General features: G+C 45.0%; 1 long non-coding RNA gene across 1 annotated transcript in view; it reads right to left on the bottom strand.

The window, feature by feature from the left end:
• The window catches only part of LOC130368614 (uncharacterized), a 35,224-nt gene extending 23,765 nt beyond the window's left edge, over window positions 1-11,459 (bottom strand). Inside the window, exon 1 of the long non-coding RNA XR_008892523.1 lies at window positions 11,369-11,459. This is a non-coding gene — a long non-coding RNA (uncharacterized LOC130368614). The remainder of the gene's footprint in view (window positions 1-11,368) is intronic.
• Window positions 11,460-21,305: the final 9,846 nt, after the last annotated feature.

A 21,305-nucleotide genomic window follows, 5' to 3' on the forward strand; every position in this document is an offset into this window, starting at 1 on the left:
GTTTCCTCACATTAGGTAGCATAGTTTCCCCACATTAGGTAGCATAGATTCCCTACATTAGGTAGCAGTTTCCCCACATAAGGTAGCATAGTTTGCCCACATTAGGTAGCATAGTTTCCCCACATTAGGTAGCATAGTTTCCCCACAATAGGTAGCACAGATTCCCCACATTAGGTAACATAGTTTCCCCACATTAGGTAGCATAGTTTCCCCACATTAGGTAGCACAGATTCCCCACATTAGGTAACATAGTTTCCCCACATTAGGTAGCATAGTTTCCCCACATTAGGTAGCATGGTTTCCCCACATTAGGTAGCACAGATTCCCCACATTAGGTAACATAGTTTCCCCACATTAGGTAGCATAGTTTCCCCACATTAGGTAGCATAGTTTCCCCACATTAGGTAGCACAGATTCCCCACATCAGGTAACATAGTTTCCCCACATTAGGTAACATAGTTTCCCCACATTAGGTAGCATAGTTTGCCCACATTAGGTAGCACAGATTCCCCACATTAGGTAACATAGTTTCCCCACATTAGGTAGCATAGCTTCCCCACATTAGGTAGCATACTTTCCCCACATTAGGTAGCATAGTTTCCCCACATTAGGTAGCACAGATTCCCCACATTAGGTAACATAGTTTCCCCACATTAGGTAGCATAGATTCCTCACATTAGGTAGCAATAGCCCCCCCAAACACACAGACAGACACAGACACACACAGAGACACACTTACCTGCCCTGCACAGCGCTTCTCTTCTCCGGCCGCGGCCTGACGAGTGACGTCACTGATGTCCTCCTGAGCGGGTCTGCAGAAGTACGTCACTTGTGCGACATCCCTCGCCAGACCCCGGTCGGCCGGAGGCAGACTCACTGTCTAAAGTGCCAGCTGCGCTATTATACCCCACAGCTGCTTTAGAACAGTGAGCAGTGGCGGCGCCAACCCTACCATGAACCTACTAGGCACAAAAAAAAAAGGGGGGCAGCAAAATGCCGCCCCTGAAAAGTGCCACCTGGGACTTATGGTCCCACCGGGTCCCATGGTAGGGCCGGCTCTAGACTTTGTGAGGCCTTAGGCGAAACTTGAACATGAGGCCCTGCTTTATTTTCTGCTGAAATTACATGGTGGTCCGGCTGTGAGATGGTTATACTGTGACATCACTGTGTATTATCCCTGTACTGTGACATCACTGTGTATTATCTCTGTACTGTGCCATCACTCTGTGTATTATCCCTGTACTATGACATCACTGTGTATATTATCCCTCCCTGTACTGTGACATCACTGTGTGTATTATCTCTGTACTGTGATATCACTGTGGATTATCCCTGTACTGTGACATCACTGTGTGTATTATCTCTGTACTGTGACATCACTGTGTGTATTATCTCTGTATTGTGACATCACTGTGTGTATTATCCCTGCACTGTGACATCACTGTGTATTATCCCTGTACTATGACATCACTGTGTATATTATCCCTCCCTGTGCTGTGACATCACTGTGTGTATTATCCCTGTACTGTGACATCACTGTGTATATTATCCCTGTACTGTGACTTCACTGTGTGTATTATCCCTGTACTGTGACATCACTGTGTGTATTATCCCTGTACTGTGACATCACTGTGTATATTATCTCTGAACTATTACATCACTGTGTGTTATCTCTATACTGCAACATCACTGTTGTACCTTGCACTGCGAGTGACAATACAGGGTAAATATGCACAGTGACATCACAGTTCAGAGTTAATATAAACAGTAATGTCTCTGTACAGGGACAATAAACAGTTTTGCCACTACATGGTTAATAAACGCAGTGTTGTCACAGTAGAGGGTAACTATACAGTGATGTCATTGTACCGGGAAAGTATACACAGTGAAGTCAGCATTCAAGAATAATAAACTGTGATGTCATTACAGGGTTGTTATACACAGTGACATCAAATTACAGGATGAAGCACAGTGATGTCAGTTTATTATGAAGCACAGTGATGTCACAGTTTATTATGAAGCACAGTGATGTCACAGTTTATTATGAAGCACAGAGATGTCACAGTTTATTATGAAGCACAGTGATGTCACAGTTTATTATGAAGCACAGTGATGTCACAGTTTATTATGAAGCACAGTGATGTCACAGTTTATTATGAAGCACAGTGATGTCACAGTTTATTATGAAGCACAGTGATGTCACAGTTTATTATGAAGCACAGTGATGCCACAGTTTATTATGAAGCACAGTGATGTCACAGTTTATTATGAAGCACAGTGATGTCACAGTTTATTATGAAGCACAGTGATGTCACAGTTTATTATGAAGCACAGTGATGTCACAGTTTATTATGAAGCACAGTGATGTCAGTTTATTATGAAGCACAGTGATGTCACAGTTTATTATGAAGCACAGTGATGTCAGTTTATTATGAAGCACAGTGATGTCACAGTTTATTATGAAGCACAGTGATGTCACAGTTTATTATGAAGCACAGTGATGTCACAGTTTATTATGAAGCACAGTGATGTCACAGTTTATTATGAAGCACAGTGATGTCACAGTTTATTATGAAGCACAGTGATGTCACAGTTTATTATGAAGCACAGTGATGTCACATTTTATTATGAAGCACAGTGATGTCACAGTTTATTATGAAGCACAGTGATGTCACCGTTTATTATGAAGCACAGTGATGTCACAGTTTATTGTGAAGCACAGTGATGTCACAGTTTATTATGAAGCACAGTGATGTCACAGAGACTACAGAATGTACAACTGTACGTATGATGAAGATGGCGGGATGCTATCGAAACGTCACACATACATGGGGGAATAAAACACTTTGTTTTTGCACCTTATCTGGGAGTGCCGCTGGATCTTTAGTTTTGTAGATAGATATATAGATGATATATAGATAGATAGATAGATAGATAATAGATATGAGATAGATAGATAGATAGATCAGTGTATCCCAACCAGGGGGCCTCTAGCTATTCCAAAACGACAACTCCCAGCATGTCTTTGGCTTTATGAGCATACTGGGAGTTGTAGTTTTGCAACAGCTGGAGGCCCCCTGGTTGGAAAACACTGATCTAGCTATCTATCAATCATCTATGTATCCATCTATCTCCTATCTATCTATCTATATCATATCTATCTATCATCTATCTATCTATATCATATCTATCTATCATCTATCTATATCATATCTATCTATCATCTATCTATCTATATCATATCTATATATCATCTATCTATCTCTCATATCTATCTATCTTTCATCTATCTCTCATCTATCTGAGATAGATATGAGATAGATAGATAAATAGAAAGATAGATACATAAATAGATGGATATAGATTGATGGATAGATAGATAGATATGATATAGATAGATATGAGATAGATAGATATGAGATAGATAGATATGAGATAGATAGATATGAGATAGATAGATAGGAGATAGATAGGTAGATATGAGATAGATAGATATGAGATAGATAGATATGAGATAGATAGATATGAGATAGATGATAGATAGATATGAGATAGATAGATATGAGATAGATAGATATGAGATAGATAGATACATAAATAGATGGATATAGATTGATGGATAGATAGATAGATATGATATAGATAGATATGATATAGATAGATATGAGATAGATAGATATGAGATAGATAGATGGATAGATAGATAAAAAAAAACTCCAGAAGAGCAGCACAACAAAATTAAGAAAACCAATGCAATGGTGCACGCTGGGTGTGGACCTTGGTGAGAGGTTCACTTGTACTAGAAAAAAGCAAGAGACCAGCAGCACACAGAAAAATTAGTACAAAAAAGGTGGAGATTTATTGCATTAACCCAGTGTACAAGCTCCTTGAGAACGGCGACGAGAGGTCGCTGAAACGTCGCTTCTTTTGTACACTGGGATAATGCAATAAATCTCCACCTTTTTTGCACTAATTTTTCTGTGTGCTGCTGGTCTCTTGATTTATTTTTTTTTTTTTTGGATAGATAGATAGATGATTGATATAGATCAGTGTTTCCCAACTAGGGGGGCCTCCAGCTGTTGCAAAACTACAACTCCCAGTATGCTCATAAAGCCAAAGGAATGCTAGGAGTTGTAGTTTTGCAACAGCTGGAGGCCCCCTGGTTGGGAAACTGATCTATCTATCTATATCATAAAAATGTATCTATATCATATCCATCTATCTATATCATATCCATCTATCTATCTATCTATCTAATCTATCTATCTATCTGTCTATATCATATCTATCTATCATCTATCTATCTATATCATATCTATGTATCTATCATCTATCTATCCATCTATTTATGTATCTTTCTATATATCATCTCTCTATCTATATATCATCTATTTATCTATCTTTCTATCTATCTCATAGATATATATATATATATATATATATATATATATATATATATATATGTGTATCTATCTATATATCATCCATCTACCTAACTATCTCTCATATCTATTTATCTATCTATCTCTCATCTATCTGAGTTAGATAGATAGATAGATAGATATGAGATAGATAGATATGAGATAGATAGATATGAGATAGATAGATAGCTACAGGTAAAGGAGAGGAGCAGCACACCGAGTATGTGGATAAGGCGGGTGCAAGCGGGCCCAATCGCAGCCCGGGTCACTGGCAGCAGAGTAGATGCAAAGCAAGGAAGTTGTCCCACAGCACTCCAAAATGGTGGATAACAAAGTGTTTATTGCCTCATGGTAGGATACAACGTTTCGACCGTCACCACGGTCTTTTTCAAGCATGCAATGTGACACACACATCCCATTTTTAGTGAACAATAAAGCAAAATAAGTGAAATACATAACAGTGTTGATGCAAAAAATATGAAAAAACATATCACAGTGAGTACTGTATCTAACGCAAAGATAATAAAGTGACAACATTGCTGTACATTATATACATAAGTGTCCCATGTCGTGTACAGTGTTAAAGACATAATTACAGTGCAGGTGTATGGTTAAAAGCAATCAAGGGGAAATCCTAATGATCAAACACTCCCCCATCTGGAGTCAGTGGCGGCCATTACCTGCCGCCGTGTGTGCACACGGCTGTACAGGATTCCGCAGGCTAGACCGGAGCACAGCCAATCACTGTGTCGCACGGTCCGCGCACACTCACTGTGCTTCCGGATACCGTGTGCGCCATGTTGCTTGAGGGCAGATAGTGCCCAAAATCGGTGCATGCGCATCTGGAGGAGATGAGGATGTGATGGCCATGTAGGTGTCGGGCATTAGACCCGATGCATCTGTAAATGTTAATGCTGGGCAGGGGAGCTGTATATGTGTAGGGATCTGATGATTGGGTGGAAGGTGTGTCATAATATGAGTGGATAAAGGATGTAAAAAATGTTGAACTTGTGTATTAATAAAAGAGTGTAGGAGCTGGTGAACACCTGTGTGGGGCGTGTATGGAATGGTGAATTGAAAAGTGAGCGAGTGATAAAGGCAGAGAATATGTGTGTGATGTATGTGAAATCTATGTGAAAAAAGAAGGTGATAAGGGGGAGGGAAGGGAGGAGGGAAAGGGGGGGGGAAGGGGGGGAGTGAGGAAAGTGTGGTGATTGTGTGAAAAGATGTCAAAACATTGGAAAAAAATAAAAATGTAAATTATAAATCAACAGATGAAAAAATACAGATGAAAAAATACTTATGTATATAAAATTCAGAATTCGCAAAAATAAAAATAAAAGATGATACCCTTAAATGAAATGAATGCCCAGGGGCAGTAAAAACAAGTATGAATCATGAAAGTCTGCACAGGCAACAAGTGATCTGTGCTAATGGGAGATGTAAAGCAACAGGCAAAAAACTGACACCTGTGTCCCTTGTCCTGGTTGGCTGTGCCCTGGCAGAGGGGTATAGAAGTACACGGGCTTGATGGGAGTAGATGGTGGTGCTTGATCTAGGTTTCCCCGGGAAATCTGCATGAAACAAATTCAGAGTAAATATACCGTATATGCAAGATCAAAAAAATGCAGATGAAGAAAATTATGGTGTGTCACACAATGTATACACATAAAGTTGGTACTCGACAGGTCATCTAGATAGTTTATAAATGCCGGCAGTGACTGTAAAATCTACGTTGAGTCCATGAGGGTGAAGGCTGCCCAGTTCATGGATCCAGCGTAGTTCACATCGCTTGATGCTCACTCTGTTGCCTCCCCTTTTGGGTACTGGTACATGGTCCAGTAGAGTAAATCTAAGTTCGTGTTCTTGGTGTCCAGCTTCAGTAAAATGTTTAGACACAGGTAGATCTAGCCGTTTTTTCCGGATGGAGTACCTGTGCTGATTCAGTCGCGTACGAAATTCAAGTGTAGTTTCACCTACATAGAGTAGGTGGCATGGGCAGGTGAGCACATACACCACATATTCAGAGGTGCATGTTAAGTACCATTTAAGTTTGTAAATTTTGTTGGTACTAGGGTGTTGGAAATGTGGGCCCTTATCCATGCGGTTACAATTAATGCAACTTCGGCATGGATAACTCCCCTTGTTTTGTGTGCCGAAATAGCGTTGTCGCCCACCCACACCCCTCGAGACATCTGTTTTCACTAGTCTGTCTCTGAGGTTGGGGGGGCGACGATATGACATCAAAGGGTGATTCTGGAATTCTTCCACTTGGGGAAAACTATTTTTGAGGATATGCCAGTGTCAATTGATTATTCTGGCTATAGAGGTGGATCTGTCATTATAGGTGGAGACAAAGCTGATACGTTTCTTGGGTTCCTTGGGCATGGGTGGTTGTAGAAGTGTCTCGCGTTGCAGGGTTAGAACTTCGTGTTTGCTCCTCTGTTAGTGTTTTGGGGTACCCTCTTTGTGTGAAGTTGTTAATCATTTTGTTGAGGGTGGGTTCTATATTGTCATCAGTGCTTACTATGCGTCGTGCCCTGAGCATCTGACTTTTAGGGAGAGACTTTACCATTGGGCGTGGATGATGGCTGTTGTAGCGCAAAATGGAGTTACTGTCTGTGGGTTTCACAAATAGGTCTGTGTTCAATCTGCCATCATGGATTGTCACAAATGTATCTAGAAATTGGACTGCATGTTTGGAATGTGTAAGAGTGAATTTGATATGATCGTTGATGTTGTTCAGATATGTCGTGGTGACGGTCGAAACGTTGTATCCTACCATGAGGCAATAAACACTTTGTTATCCACCATTTTGGAGTGCTGTGGGACAACTTCCTTGCTTAAGATAGATAGATAGATATGAGATAGATAGATATGAGATAGATATGAGATAGATGATAGATAGATATGAGATAGATGATAGATAGATATGAGATAGATAGATAGATAGATAGATAGATATGAGATAGATAGATATGAGATAGATGATAGATAGATATGAGATAGATAGATATGAGATAGATGATAGATAGATATGAGATAGATAGATATGAGATAGATAGATATGAGATAGATAGATATGAGATAGATAGATATGAGATAGATGTTACGCCGAGCGCTCCGGGTCCCCGTTCCTCCCCGGAGCGCTCGCCTCATCTTCGTTGTTGCAGCGCCCCGGTCAGATCCACTGACCGGGTGCGCTGCGGTCCCGCCTTCAGCCGGGATGCGATTCGCGATGCGGATAGCGCCCGCTCGCGATGCGCACCCCGGCCCCCGTACCTGACTCGCTCTCCCTCGGTCCTGTCCCGGCGCGCGCGGCCCCGCTCCCTAGGGCGCGCGCGCGCCGGGTCTCTGCGATTTAAAGGGCCAGTGCACCAATGATGGTGCCTGGCCCAATCTTCCCAATTAGCTAATTGGCTCCCACCTGTGCACTTCCCTATATCTAGTCTCCTCCCTTGCACTCCCTGGCCGGATCTTGTTGCACTTGTGCCTAGTGAAAGCGTTCCCTTGTCTGTTCCTAGTCCGTGTTCCTGACCTCCTGCCGTTGCCCCTGACTACGATCCTTGCCGCCTGCCCCCGACCTTCTGCTACGTCCGACCTTGCTTCTGCCTACTCCCTTGTACCGCGCCTATCTTCAGCATCTTCAGCAGCCAGAGAGGTGAGCCGTTGCTAGTGGATACGACCTGGTCACTACCGCCGCAGCAAGACCATCCCGCTTTGCGGCGGGCTCTGGTGAAAACCTGTAGTGGCTTAGAACCGGTCCACTAGCGCGGTCCTCGCCATCCCTCTCTGGCACAGAGGATCCACTACCTGCCAGCCGGCATCGTGACAGTAGATCCGGCCATGGATCCCGCTGAAGTTCCTCTGCCAGTTGTCGCTGACCTCACCACGGTGGCCGCCCAGCAAGCCCGACAGATCGCCCTTCTAACCCGTCAGCTGTCGGAAATGTCCACCATTTCGCACCAACTTCAGTCGCAACTTCTCCAGCAATCTTCTCCTCCGCCAGCTCCTGCACCTCCTCCGCAGCGAGTGGCCACTCCTAGCCTCCGCCTGTCCTTGCCGGACAAATTTAATGGGGACTCTAAGTATTGCCGTGGCTTTCTTTCGCAATGTTCCCAGCACTTGGAGATGATGTCGGACCAGTTTCCTACTGAAAGGTCTAAGGTGGCTTTCGTGTTCTGCCTTCTGTCTGGAAAAGCCCTGTCATGGGCCGCACCGCTCTGGGACCGCAATGACCCCGTCACTGCCTCTGTACACTCCTTCTTCTCGGAAATTCGAAGTGTCTTTGAGGAACCTGCCCGAGCTTCTTCAGCCGAGATTGCCCTGCTGAACCTGGCCCAGGGTGTTTCTTCCGTTGGCGAGTACGCCATTCAGTTCCGTGCTCTTGCTTACGAGTTGTCCTGGAATAGTGAGATTCTCTGCGCGACCTTTAAAAAAGGCCTATCCAGCAACATTAAAGATGTTCTGGCCGCACGAGAGACTCCTGCTGACCTACATGAACTCATTTATCTAGCCACTCGCATTGACATGCGTTCTTCCGGATGGCGTCTGGAGCTCCGCCTGGATATGGACTTTGTTCGCACGAAGCGTTTTTTCTCTCCGGCTCCTCTTTCCTCTGGTCCTCTGCAATCTGTTCCTGTGCTTCCCGCCGCGGAGGCTATGCATGTTGACCGGTCTTGCTTGACACCTCAAGAGAGGACACGACGCCGCATGGAGAATCTTTGCCTGCACTATGCCGGTACCGAACACTTCCTGAAGGATTGTCCTATCCGTCCTCCCCGCCTGGAAAGACGTACGCTGACTCCGCACGAAGGTGACACAGTTCTTGATGTCAACTCTGCTTCTCCACGCCTTACTGTGCCTGTGCGGATATCTGCCTCTACCTTCTCCTTCTCTACTATGCTCTTCTTGGATTCCGGATCTGCAGGAAAAATTTTTTTGGCCTCTCTCATCAACAGGTTCTACGTTCCTGTGACCAGTCTCGCCAGACCCCTCTACATCTATTGTTTTTACAATAAAAGATTGGACTGTCTCGTACGTTTCCACACAGAACCCCTCCTAATTTGCATCGGACCTCATCACGGAAAAATTAAGTCTTTTTTCCTCAGGTTCTTTGGCCCCAAGAAGAGGGGGAGACCCAAGGGGGGGGGTACTGTTACGCCGAGCGCTCCGGGTCCCCGTTCCTCCCCGGAGCGCTCGCCTCATCTTCGTTGTTGCAGCGCCCCGGTCAGATCCACTGACCGGGTGCGCTGCGGTCCCGCCTTCAGCCGGGATGCGATTCGCGATGCGGATAGCGCCCGCTCGCGATGCGCACCCCGGCCCCCGTACCTGACTCGCTCTCCCTCGGTCCTGTCCCGGCGCGCGTGGCCCCGCTCCCTAGGGCGCGCGCGCGCCGGGTCTCTGCGATTTAAAGGGCCAGTGCACCAATGATGGTGCCTGGCCCAATCTTCCCAATTAGCTAATTGGCTCCCACCTGTGCACTTCCCTATATCTAGTCTCCTCCCTTGCACTCCCTGGCCGGATCTTGTTGCACTTGTGCCTAGTGAAAGCGTTCCCTTGTCTGTTCCTAGTCCGTGTTCCTGACCTCCTGCCGTTGCCCCTGACTACGATCCTTGCCGCCTGCCCCCGACCTTCTGCTACGTCCGACCTTGCTTCTGCCTACTCCCTTGTACCGCGCCTATCTTCAGCATCTTCAGCAGCCAGAGAGGTGAGCCGTTGCTAGTGGATACGACCTGGTCACTACCGCCGCAGCAAGACCATCCCGCTTTGCGGCGGGCTCTGGTGAAAACCTGTAGTGGCTTAGAACCGGTCCACTAGCGCGGTCCTCGCCATCCCTCTCTGGCACAGAGGATCCACTACCTGCCAGCCGGCATCGTGACAATAGATAGATATGAGATAGATAGATATGAGATAGATGATAGATAGATATGAGATAGATGATAGATAGATATGAGATAGATAGATATGAGATAGATAGATATGAGATAGATGATAGATAGATTTGAGATAGATAGATATGAGATAGATAGATATGAGATAGATAGATATGAGATAGATAGATATGAGATAGATAGATATGAGATAGATGATAGATAGATATGAGATAGATGATAGATAGATAGATATGAGATAGATAGATATGAGATAGATAGATAGATATGAGATAGATGATAGATAGATATGAGATAGATGATAGATAGATATGAGATAGATAGATATGAGATAGATAGATATGAGATAGATAGATATGAGATAGATAGATAGATATGAGATAGATAGATAGATAGATATGAGATAGATGATAGATAGATATGAGATAGATGATAGATAGATATGAGATAGATAGATATGAGATAGATAGATAGATAGATATGAGATAGATAGATAGATCAGCTTGAAAAAGATCCTGGAGAGGATCGAAACGTCGCTGCTGTTTTGCACATTGTTTTGATGGAATAAATTTTACCTTTTTTTCACGTTATTGGAGTGCTGCCCTGATCTTCCTTTTTTAGATAGATAGATAGATATGAGATAGATAGAGAGATAGATAGATATGAGATAGAGAGATAGATAGATATGAGATAGATATGAGATAGATAGATAGATATGAGATAGATATGAGGATAGATAGATAGATATGAGAAAGATAGATAGATAGATGCATAAATAGATGGATATAGATGGATGGATGGATAGATATGAGATAGATAGATAGGAGATAGATATATAATAGATTGATAGATAGATAGATAAATAGATCAGTGTTTCCCAACCTGGGGGCCTCCAGCTGTTGCAAAACTACAACTCCCAGTATACTCATAAAGCCAAAGGAATGCTGGGAGTTGTAGTTTTGCAACAGCTGGAGGCCCCCTGGTTGGGAAACACTGAACTACCTCCCACTGTCTCCTACAACTTCCCCCCTCTCCCCCAAGCAAGTTACTTACTTTAAAAGGGCAGCATCAGCAGTGGGCACTGGGCAGGTAAGTCTTCCATACTGGTGGTGTCCGGGCCTGTATACACACAGCGGGCCTGCTCCACAAGGTCCAGTATATAGGGGAGTGAGAGAGGGGGAGGAGCTTCCTGTCTGCTCTTCCCAGTCTGCATAGCGCGGCCCCTGCGTGGTGACAGGGCTGCAGGCTGAAGATTTATTTTAAAAAAGGATGCCGGAATAGATGGCTCTGGGGGGCGGGGGGTGCAGCGGGGGCTCGGGCCCCTTACTGGTGGCCATGAGAGCTGCTAGTGACCTACTGCTGCTAGGGGGGGCACAAGGGGGGGAGGGCCCCCCCCCCCCCCCCCAGAGACGCCACTGGCTGCAGGGGTGGTTGAACGCAGCGTCCATCCGGGTGCTGTCAAACTTGCTGTGGTCGGGGAGTATGCGGTGGTATGTGGCCTAATGGGGCCGGACCTGGAGAGGGCAGCGGCCCCCTCTCACGCTGGGCCCCTGTGCAGCTGAATCCGCTATAACGGTTATACTACAACAGCATACAGGTGTCTTCATTCAAAAGGAGAGATTCTTTACTGACTGTAATAAGCAGATATAAGCAGTGTGTTTAAGGTGCAGTATGGCATAATTATTAGGGCACCGCTTGGCACAATTATTCAAATACAATATATCACTAATGCAAGCACCACATCACACTGCCAGAGGCAGTTAACATGTTTATCATCAGACACCTATACACCAACCCTTGATTAAATAACTCCCACCCCTAACTAAAGGGCCCCTAGGGGCGAAAGCATCATCCCCCATCCCATCCCCAGTGGCAGCAGAACTCATTCTTTTGACATGTCTGTAGTACATGGCCGCTCCCAGCCAAGGCTGGATACAGCATGGAGTAGAGACAGGGTAGTATATCTAGGCCAGGTAAAGGGGTCTTCACACCTGGTTTTGTGTGGCAGAAAGTGACAGAGACCAGTGATACAGTAAGCTGGTGACTTATTACTTTTCTTCCTCTAGACGGGAGAGGCACACTCTCAGCAGGAGCCTTCCTTTTCTTACTTTGGGCAGGCTCTCTCTGACTTTGAGTGCTAATGTGGCTATCCACCTGTTGCCTCTGCTCGCAGACCCTCCATCATGCTACGTCTGGGCCCACAACTGTCCTTAATAAAACATAGATCCTATTTGCTGGGTACTGCTATTGCGTGTCTGCATGTGCGGCCTTTACATATCACACACTCAGGCTAGCTAATATATACACCTTTTTAGCTAAAACAGGGTGCACAATGGGGAAAGGGCACTAGACTGAAATATTTACACATACAGCAGTATTTTCCTGCTTTGCCAACAGTAGCAGCAGCAGCATTGTTGCCTTTCCCATAATATTCACACTGGCAGTGGCATTCTCCCCCTCTACCAATAGCAGCAGTATAACCCCCCTCAAATCACCCCTCCCCTACTGGGTGCCGCATTCTCCTCTCCTCTACACTATTGACAGCAGAATTCTTCCTTTACGCACCTCTTGTTTAGGCTGCATTCACATCTCGTTTTTGCAATACGGTTGCCGTATCCAGTTTCAGCAAAAAAAAAAAAACGTATTGAACCGTATTCCAAACCGTATGTATAGACATTACATTGAAAACCCTATGACAACCGTAGCATCTGGTTGCATACGTTTTGCTTCATTTACGGTTGTATGCGTTTTTTTCCCGCACACAAAACCGTAGTCTACTACGGTTTGAAGTCCGGTTGAAAAACCGTATCCAACCTGTATACGGTTATTTTAAAATGGAGTTCTATGGGAACCATATTGAACCGTATGTGCGTACGGTTACATCCGGTTTGCACAATACTGTTTTTCTTTTTTTGGGGGGGGGGGGGGGGGGAAATTCAATTAAAAGAAAGTAGAACTTTATTTAAAATGTTGACAAAATTAAAACCGTATCCGTTTTTTTTCAATGAAAACGTATTAAATCGTACGCAAACGGACATCCGTTTTCAAACCGTATTCGGTTTAAAAACATGAGGAGGCTTATACGGTTGCATACGTATCGGTCCGGTTTGGAGACATACGTTTTTTGTACAGAAACGGGATACGGGACCCGTATTGCAAAAATGAGATGTGAATGCAGCCTAAACTAGAAACAACATTTATTCACTCGACCCTTTCTCTGATGACAAATACATTCTCCCCTTTCGCCCTTGGCAATGCAAGAAATATGTCCCTCTAAAAACACACAAAATATTTAGATACATAGTTATAAAATAATGACGCTACAGTGGTGTGGAATTCCTATCACCTAACGCCCGGGACATGTAGTTCTGAGCGCTGGGCGGGTGCATTTGTTTCATGTTTATCCCTGCTTCAGGCAAGAGCCAGACAGAAGGCCAATGGTGGCTGCCACACATATTAGTATGTTCACACAGCAAAATGTCCATGTGGAACTCCGCAGGAATATTCTGGAAGGACATTCAGCTGCAGCAGATTCCTATTGATTTCAATGGAATTCTGCTGCACTGTTCACATGGGTGAATTTCCGCAACAAAAACATGTTTCTGTCACGGAAATCCCGATTCTGGAGTCCACAAAAAGAACAGACATGCCTATTCTTTTTTTGTGTGGATTTAGCTTGTAAATGCATTGCCGTCTATTTCCAAGCGGTGTCCTAGCGGATAAATCAAATGTGCAAAAAATCTGCATGTGTTTTCCAGGTGGCCATTCCGGACACCTGTTGAACATGGAGTGATGTCCCGTTTCTTTAAAGGGGTACTCCGGTGGAAAACATTTTATTTATTTTTTTTCAAAATCAACTGGTGACAGAAAGTTAAACAGGTTTGTAAATTACTTCTATTAAAAAATCTTCCAGTACTTATCAGCTGCTGTATAATACAGAGGAAGTTATTTTCTTTTTGAATTTATTTTCTGTCTGACCACAGTGCAGAGAGATGACACCTCTGTCCATGTCAGGAACTGTCCAGAGCAGGAGAGGTTTGCTATGGGAAATTGTTCCTGCTCTGGACAGTTCCTGACATGGACAGATGTGTCAGCAGTGAGCAGCATGGATAGACAGAAAATAAATTAAAAAATAAATGAACTTCCTCTGTGTTATACAGCAGCTGATAAGTACTGGAAGGATTAAGATTTTCAAATAGAAGTAATTTACAAATCTGTTAAACTTTCTGTCACCAGTTGATTTAAATGTTTTTCACCCGAGTACCCCTTTAAGTAGCACAGGGTAACATGGCATAACGTCCCGCAAATTCCACACACATTCCCACACCATAGACCTGGCCTCTACAAGTTGTGTCCCACCCTCAGACTTCCATCCCGAGTCCCAGCTGACTAAGCTCACCTGGGGCTGGCGTCATGCTGTGTCCACTGAGCACACGCAACTTCTTGCTGTCTCCTCTACATGCCATCATCTGGTACTAGTGTAACAGAATGTTATCCAATGCCCGCTGACTGGACATAAATATATATATATATACAATATATACAATATATACAGTGCTCTACTGCCCACCGACCAGACCACTGACTACAGAGTGACATTTCTATGTTGGTGCAGTTTGGTGCAGATTTGCCTTTCAGGAGCGGGAGCTGCCTTAGGCTGGGTTCACACTACGTTTTCTCCCATACGGGAGCGCATACGGCAGAGGGGAGCTAAAACCTCGCGCTCCCGTATGCCTTTGTATGCGCTCCCGTATGTCATTCATTTCAATGAGCCGGCCGGAGTGAAACGTTTGGTCCGGTCGGCTCATTTTTGCGCCGTATGCGCTTTTACGACCGGACCTCAAACCGTGGTTGGCCACAGTTTTAGGTCCGAGGGGAAAGCGCATACGGCGCAAAAATGAGCCGACCGGACCGAACGTTTCACTCCGGCCGGCTCATTGAAATGAATGACATACGGGAGCGCATACAAAGGCATACGGGAGCGCGAGGTTTTAGCTCCCCCCTGCCGTATGCGCTCCCGTATGGGAGAAAACGTAGTGTGAACCCACCCTTACCTAGCTTTTCGAGGCTCCTGTTTGACAGTCAGACCCTGTAATGATTTCAGAGTAAAGAGTCTTTACAGAGTCTGACTGTCACACAGAGCTTTCTCATGCTCCTAACTGGCACATCTGCTTAGAACAGCAACCATATGACCACTATTTAAGCAATCATAGGATTTCTGAAGTTTGCATGTGACTAAATGGATCCAGCTATATGAAGATATGCAATTCAGGAAAATAGAAAAGCTAGATGAGAATATCTGACCTAGCTTTTCCATGCTCCTGAATGACATATCTGCTTATAGGTGAATCCCTTTATGCACATGCAAACTTCAGAAATCATATAATTATCCCTGCAATGGTGGCCATGCGATTGCTGTACTAAGCAGATGTGCCATTCAGAAGCCTAGAAAAGCTGGTTGATATTGTAAATGGGGTTATTTGCATGAATAATAGCAAGAGTGAGCAATATTGGACACACATGGTGGGAGCGGACACGATTGGACACACATGTTGCAGGGAGCGGGCACGACTGGACACACATGTTGCAGGGAGCGGGCACGATTGGACACACATGTTGCAGGGAGCGGGCATGATTGGACACACATGTTGCAGGGAGCGGGCATGATTGGACACACATGTTGCAGGTAGCGGGCATGATTGGACACACATGTTGCAGGTAGCGGGCATGATTGGACACACATGTTGCAGGTAGCGGGCATGATTGGACACACATGTTGCAGGTAGCGGGCATGATTGGACACACGTGTTGCAGGTAGCGGGCATGATTGGACACACGTGTTGCAGGGAGCGGGCATGATTGGACACATGTTGCAGGGAGCGGGCATGATTGGACACATGTTGCAGGTAGCGGGCATGATTGGACACACGTGTTGCAGGTAGCGGGCATGATTGGACACACATGTTGCAGGTAGCGGGCATGATTGGACACACATGTTGCAGGTAGCGGGCATGATTGGACACACATGTTGCAGGTAGCGGGCATGATTGGACACACATGTTGCAGGTAGCGGGCATGATTGGACACACATGTTGCAGGTAGCGGGCATGATTGGACACACATGTTGCAGGGAGCGGGCATGATTGGACACACATGTTGCAGGGAGCGGGCATGATTGGACACACATGTTGCAGGTAGCGGGCATGATTGGACACACATGTTGCAGGTAACGGGCATGATTGGACACACATGTTGCAGGGAGCGGGCATGATTGGACACATGTTGCAGGGAGCGGGCACGATTGGACACACGTGTTGCAGGTAGCGGGCATGATTGGACACACATGTTGCAGGTAGCGGGCATGATTGGACACACATGTTGCAGGGAGCGGGCATGATTGGACACACATGTTGCAGGGAGCGGGCATGATTGGACACACATGTTGCAGGTAGCGGGCATGATTGGACACACATGTTGCAGGGAGCGGGCACGATTGGACACACATGTTGCAGGGAGCGGGCATGATTGGACACACATGTTGCAGGTAGCGGGCATGATTGGACACACATGTTGCAGGGAGCGGGCACGATTGGACACACATGTTGCAGGGAGCGGGCATGATTGGACACACATGTTGCAGGTAGCGGGCATGATTGGACACACATGGTGGGAGCGGACAGTAATGGTCAGAAATGTATTGGCAGCAGACGCAGCACTGTAATATTACCTCACAATAAGTGGGCTGTTCCTGCGTACTGCTATACTATTACAGTGCAGTGTGAGAATAGCAATGACACCTGCGCCATCATTTGCAGGTGTCTGCAGTATTATACAGATGATGTCCTGCTCAAATAGGGTTGTGTGAATATCACCATAAGCAGCATGTATATTTACTGATAATATTTATGGCGTAATCATAAACGCCTTTTCTTACTTTTACATACACACATACGTGTGTGATTTGTAATTATAATGGGCCTTACAGGCTTGTGCAGTGTCGCTTCACTGGGTAATGAAAGAACACTGCGTTCCAGGCGGCAGAGCTGCTGCAGTACGCTGATTGTGGCTCCCCTGCCCGTTGGTACGCAGCTCCCCGCTGCATTTTTATTATGCACCGAAGATGAATAAAGTGTAATAATCCTCTACAGTGGGTGAGTGCCCTTATGATTGCTTGATGTCCTGTTACTGAGCACCACCCTGAATATAGATGGCGGTAAACGTTTTTGCACACCCTATATGTGAACACTGCCTGATTACACTGACTATTGTAAACACATAAAGATATTCACACATACATAAAGACATTATAGATTTGTATAAACACACAGTATACAGGTCACGCATGCGCAATTTGCACACTGAACACATACACAATATTGTATACAGGTCACTCATACACAATTTGCACACATATACGCAATAAATGTATACACCATATATAAGTACACTTAATACAAAAAAAATAGTTGTGTGCAGTGGAGAAGCAGCTATGGGGGCAGGGCAATAAGTTTCATGGTGCTGTACACTACCTCCCATCCTCTTCGTTGACTGAAGAGGAGAGAATTCGGGGGAAGGGGGGAAGGTTCTTAAAGGAACAGAGCACCGACAGCACACACTGCACTGTGGAGTAAACTTTTGCTGTAATCAGTTATCAGCTACGGCATGGTGCCCTCCCAAATGCTGCAGGCTGCTGCTGATGCACTCTTTCCAACCCATGTGAGTCAGGAAAGCTGCAGGGCCCCCCTGAGCAAGTGCCCTGTTTGCCTACCCCTAACGCCGGCCCTGCCTAGGACACTTCTTTTGTGTGCATATGTTTCCTGGCTGGTGTTGGTATGGGAGCCTTTGATAGTGGTATAAAAAATAAACAGACAGGGTAACTAGCAAACAAGTTCGCTTGAAAATGTATGCACAGTCTTTAAAGGGGTATTCCAGGCAAAAACTTTTTTTTATATATCAACTGGCTCCGGAAAGTTAAACAGATTTGTAAATTACTTCTATTAAAAAATCTTAATCCTTGCAATAGTTATTAGCTTCTGAAGTTTTCTGTCTAACTGCTCAATGATGATGTCACGTCCCGGGAGCTGTGCATGATGGGAGAATATCCCTTGCATGATGGGAGAATATCCCCATAGGAGCTGAACAGCTCCCGGGACGTGAGTCATCAGAAAGCAGTTAGACAGAAAACAGCAACTCAACTTCAGAAGCTAATAACTATTGGAAGGATTAAGATTTTTTTAATAGAAGTAATTAACAAATCTGTTTAACTTTCCGGAGCCAGTTGATATATAAAAAAAAGTATTTGCCTGCAATACCCCTTTAACAGAGGTTTAGGCAGGCTTTGCTCAGGATAAAATAGGGTTCCCAGTAAATCGAATATGTAGCCTTTTGTATCTCATTCTCACATTTCTCTTGTCTCTCTCTCCAGTCCCACAAGCTGCTGCCTAGGAATAACCTTTGACCCTACTCTGTTCTTCAAACCGCTTATCCAGACACCTTCCCACCTTCTTCTGTCTCCACCTCCAAAAAAAATTTCCCCCACTCTTACTTCAAAAAAATGCAGAAATACTAGTGCATCCCCTCATCATCTCCTGCTTGGACTACTCCAACATACACTTCTGTGGCCTTCCATCCAACACACTTAGACTATGTTCGCACGGGGGGAATGTCCACACAGAAAATCTCCGTGCAGACATTCCCCTGACAGAAGAGCACTGGCAGAACATGCCGGTTCTAGGGTCGCTTTGAAATGTGCCATCTTGTAGACTGCAATGATTTCCATGCAGAGTCCGCACAAAGAATAGACATGTCTATTCCTTCTGTGGACACTGGAATTAAAATTTTCACACTAGATGTTTCCGGCGCAGAAATTCTGCTATGTGAACAGCGCAGCAGAATCCCATTGAAATCAATGGGGCTGCTGCAGAATCTCCATGCGGAATTCCAATGTGGAATTCTGCATGGAAATTCCATTTTGTGAACAAAGCCTCACTCCTCTCCAACCTACCAAACAGCTATCCTGTGTATAAACTATGAAGCGAGCACAGGAGCGGCCAGAGATCCCCTCACCTGCTCCATGCAGCTATTCGTGGATCCACTTGTATGGTTTGCCATGGTTTTAAAAGAACAAGTGTACTGTCTCTAATAAAAAGAACTTAAATCACATCAAAAAACAAAACCCAAAACATATTTGGTATTACCGAGTGGGGAAATGTAGAGTTTTGGACACGTCACATCTAAAAAAAAAAAATGTAATAAAAAGTTGTCAAAAAGTCACATGTACTTAAAGCGGTACGGATAAACACTAAAGATCACGGTTCCAACCACTGGGACCCCCGATATCCTGTACGGGGCCTCGGCATTACCACGGTTTTGAGGTTGACAGATACGCCTCCTCCATACAGCTCTATGGGAGATGCAGGGATGCAGGAATGCTGCATCTCCACCTCTCCCATAGAGATACATGGAGGGGATGTGTCGGCCACGGTGTCATGCTGCGGCCGACGCGCTTCCTGCACGGGAGAGCCGCGGCAGAGACGGGGCCCCATACAGGAGATCACGGGGGGGTCCCAGCATTCTGAACCCCCGCGATCAGGGGATAAGTTTCTATGGCTGCAGATCTCCTTTAAAGGGGTACTCCACTGGAAAACATTTTTTTGTAAATCAACTGGTGCCAGAAAGTTAAACAGATTTGTAAATGACTTCTATATAAAAATCTTAATCCTTCCAGTACTTATCAGCTGCTGTTATGATCCACAGGAAGTTCTTTTCTTTTTGAATTTCCTATCTGCCTGACCACAGTGCTCTCTGCTGACACCTCTGTCCATTTTAGGAACTGCCCAGAGCAGCATAGGTTTGCTATGGGTATTTGCTCCTACTCTAGTAGGAGTTATTTACAAATCTGTTTAACTTTCTGGCACCAGTTCATTAAAAAAAAAAAATGTTTTCCACCGGAGTACCCCTTTAATGAATGGAACTCAATGGATAGGACTTGGCATGCAGATATGTACGATTTCAAAGTTAAAAATCGTGAGAAGTAGGATGGTAAAATCGTGATGTGAATGCACCCTTAGGCTAGGTTCACACTACGGAATCTCCGGGCGGAAATTTTCTGATTCCGGGTGCGGCCAGCGCGAACCGTGTGGACACTGCAGTCTCCAATAGACTGCAATGTGTTCCACGAGTATTTGTGAACAGAAACCCATTCACTACACTATGCATTTTAGCAAGCAGAATTTCTGCCTGCAATTTCAAAGCGGAATTGCAGGCGGAAATTCCGTAGTGTGAACTGTGAACCTAGCCTTAGGGTGCGTTCACACTGAGGAATTCAAGAGGAATTCACGAGGAATTATTTCGGTCAGGAAATTGTTGCCTTCTCTATCAAGCGGAATTTCCATGCGGAAATGAAGAGGAATGAAGGAGGAGGCTATTTAACCTACTTTTCTAAATTCCGCTTGAATTCCACTTAAAAACTATGTCGGGCAGAATTTTTTTTTTACAATTGACTTCTATTGGATTCTGCTCCCGGATTCCGCTTGAGGATATGTTCACACTACGGAGAATGAACAGAATATCCGCTTGCAGAATTCCGCGAGTGGAGATTCCATTCTGGCGGCCACCGCAATACTTCGGCGGTAGGACTGTGCGGCACTGCGCCATCACCATTGAAGGCTATGCAGTGTTTGCGGACTTCCGGGAAAAGAATGAACGTGTTCTTTCTTTGCGCTGAACAATTTCAGCGGCTGAGTTGTCCGCCGCTGAAATTCCGCCGTGTGAACGGGTCTCGCGGAAGACCCATTCACACTGATGTTCACAGCATGGAATTCCGTTCGCGGCATTCCGTTCACGGAATTCCGCAGGAATTACGTAGTGTGAACATACCCTGAAGAATGAACATGTTCTTTCTTCAAGCGGAAAGGAATTCAGTGTCGGAATACTGCTAGCAGAATTTCCGCAGTGTGAACAGGACAGCAGAAATAACAGTAACCTCTTA

The sequence above is a fragment of the Hyla sarda genome, chromosome 4 (genome assembly GCF_029499605.1).
Source record: "Hyla sarda isolate aHylSar1 chromosome 4, aHylSar1.hap1, whole genome shotgun sequence".
NCBI classification, from domain to species: domain Eukaryota; kingdom Metazoa; phylum Chordata; class Amphibia; order Anura; family Hylidae; genus Hyla; species Hyla sarda.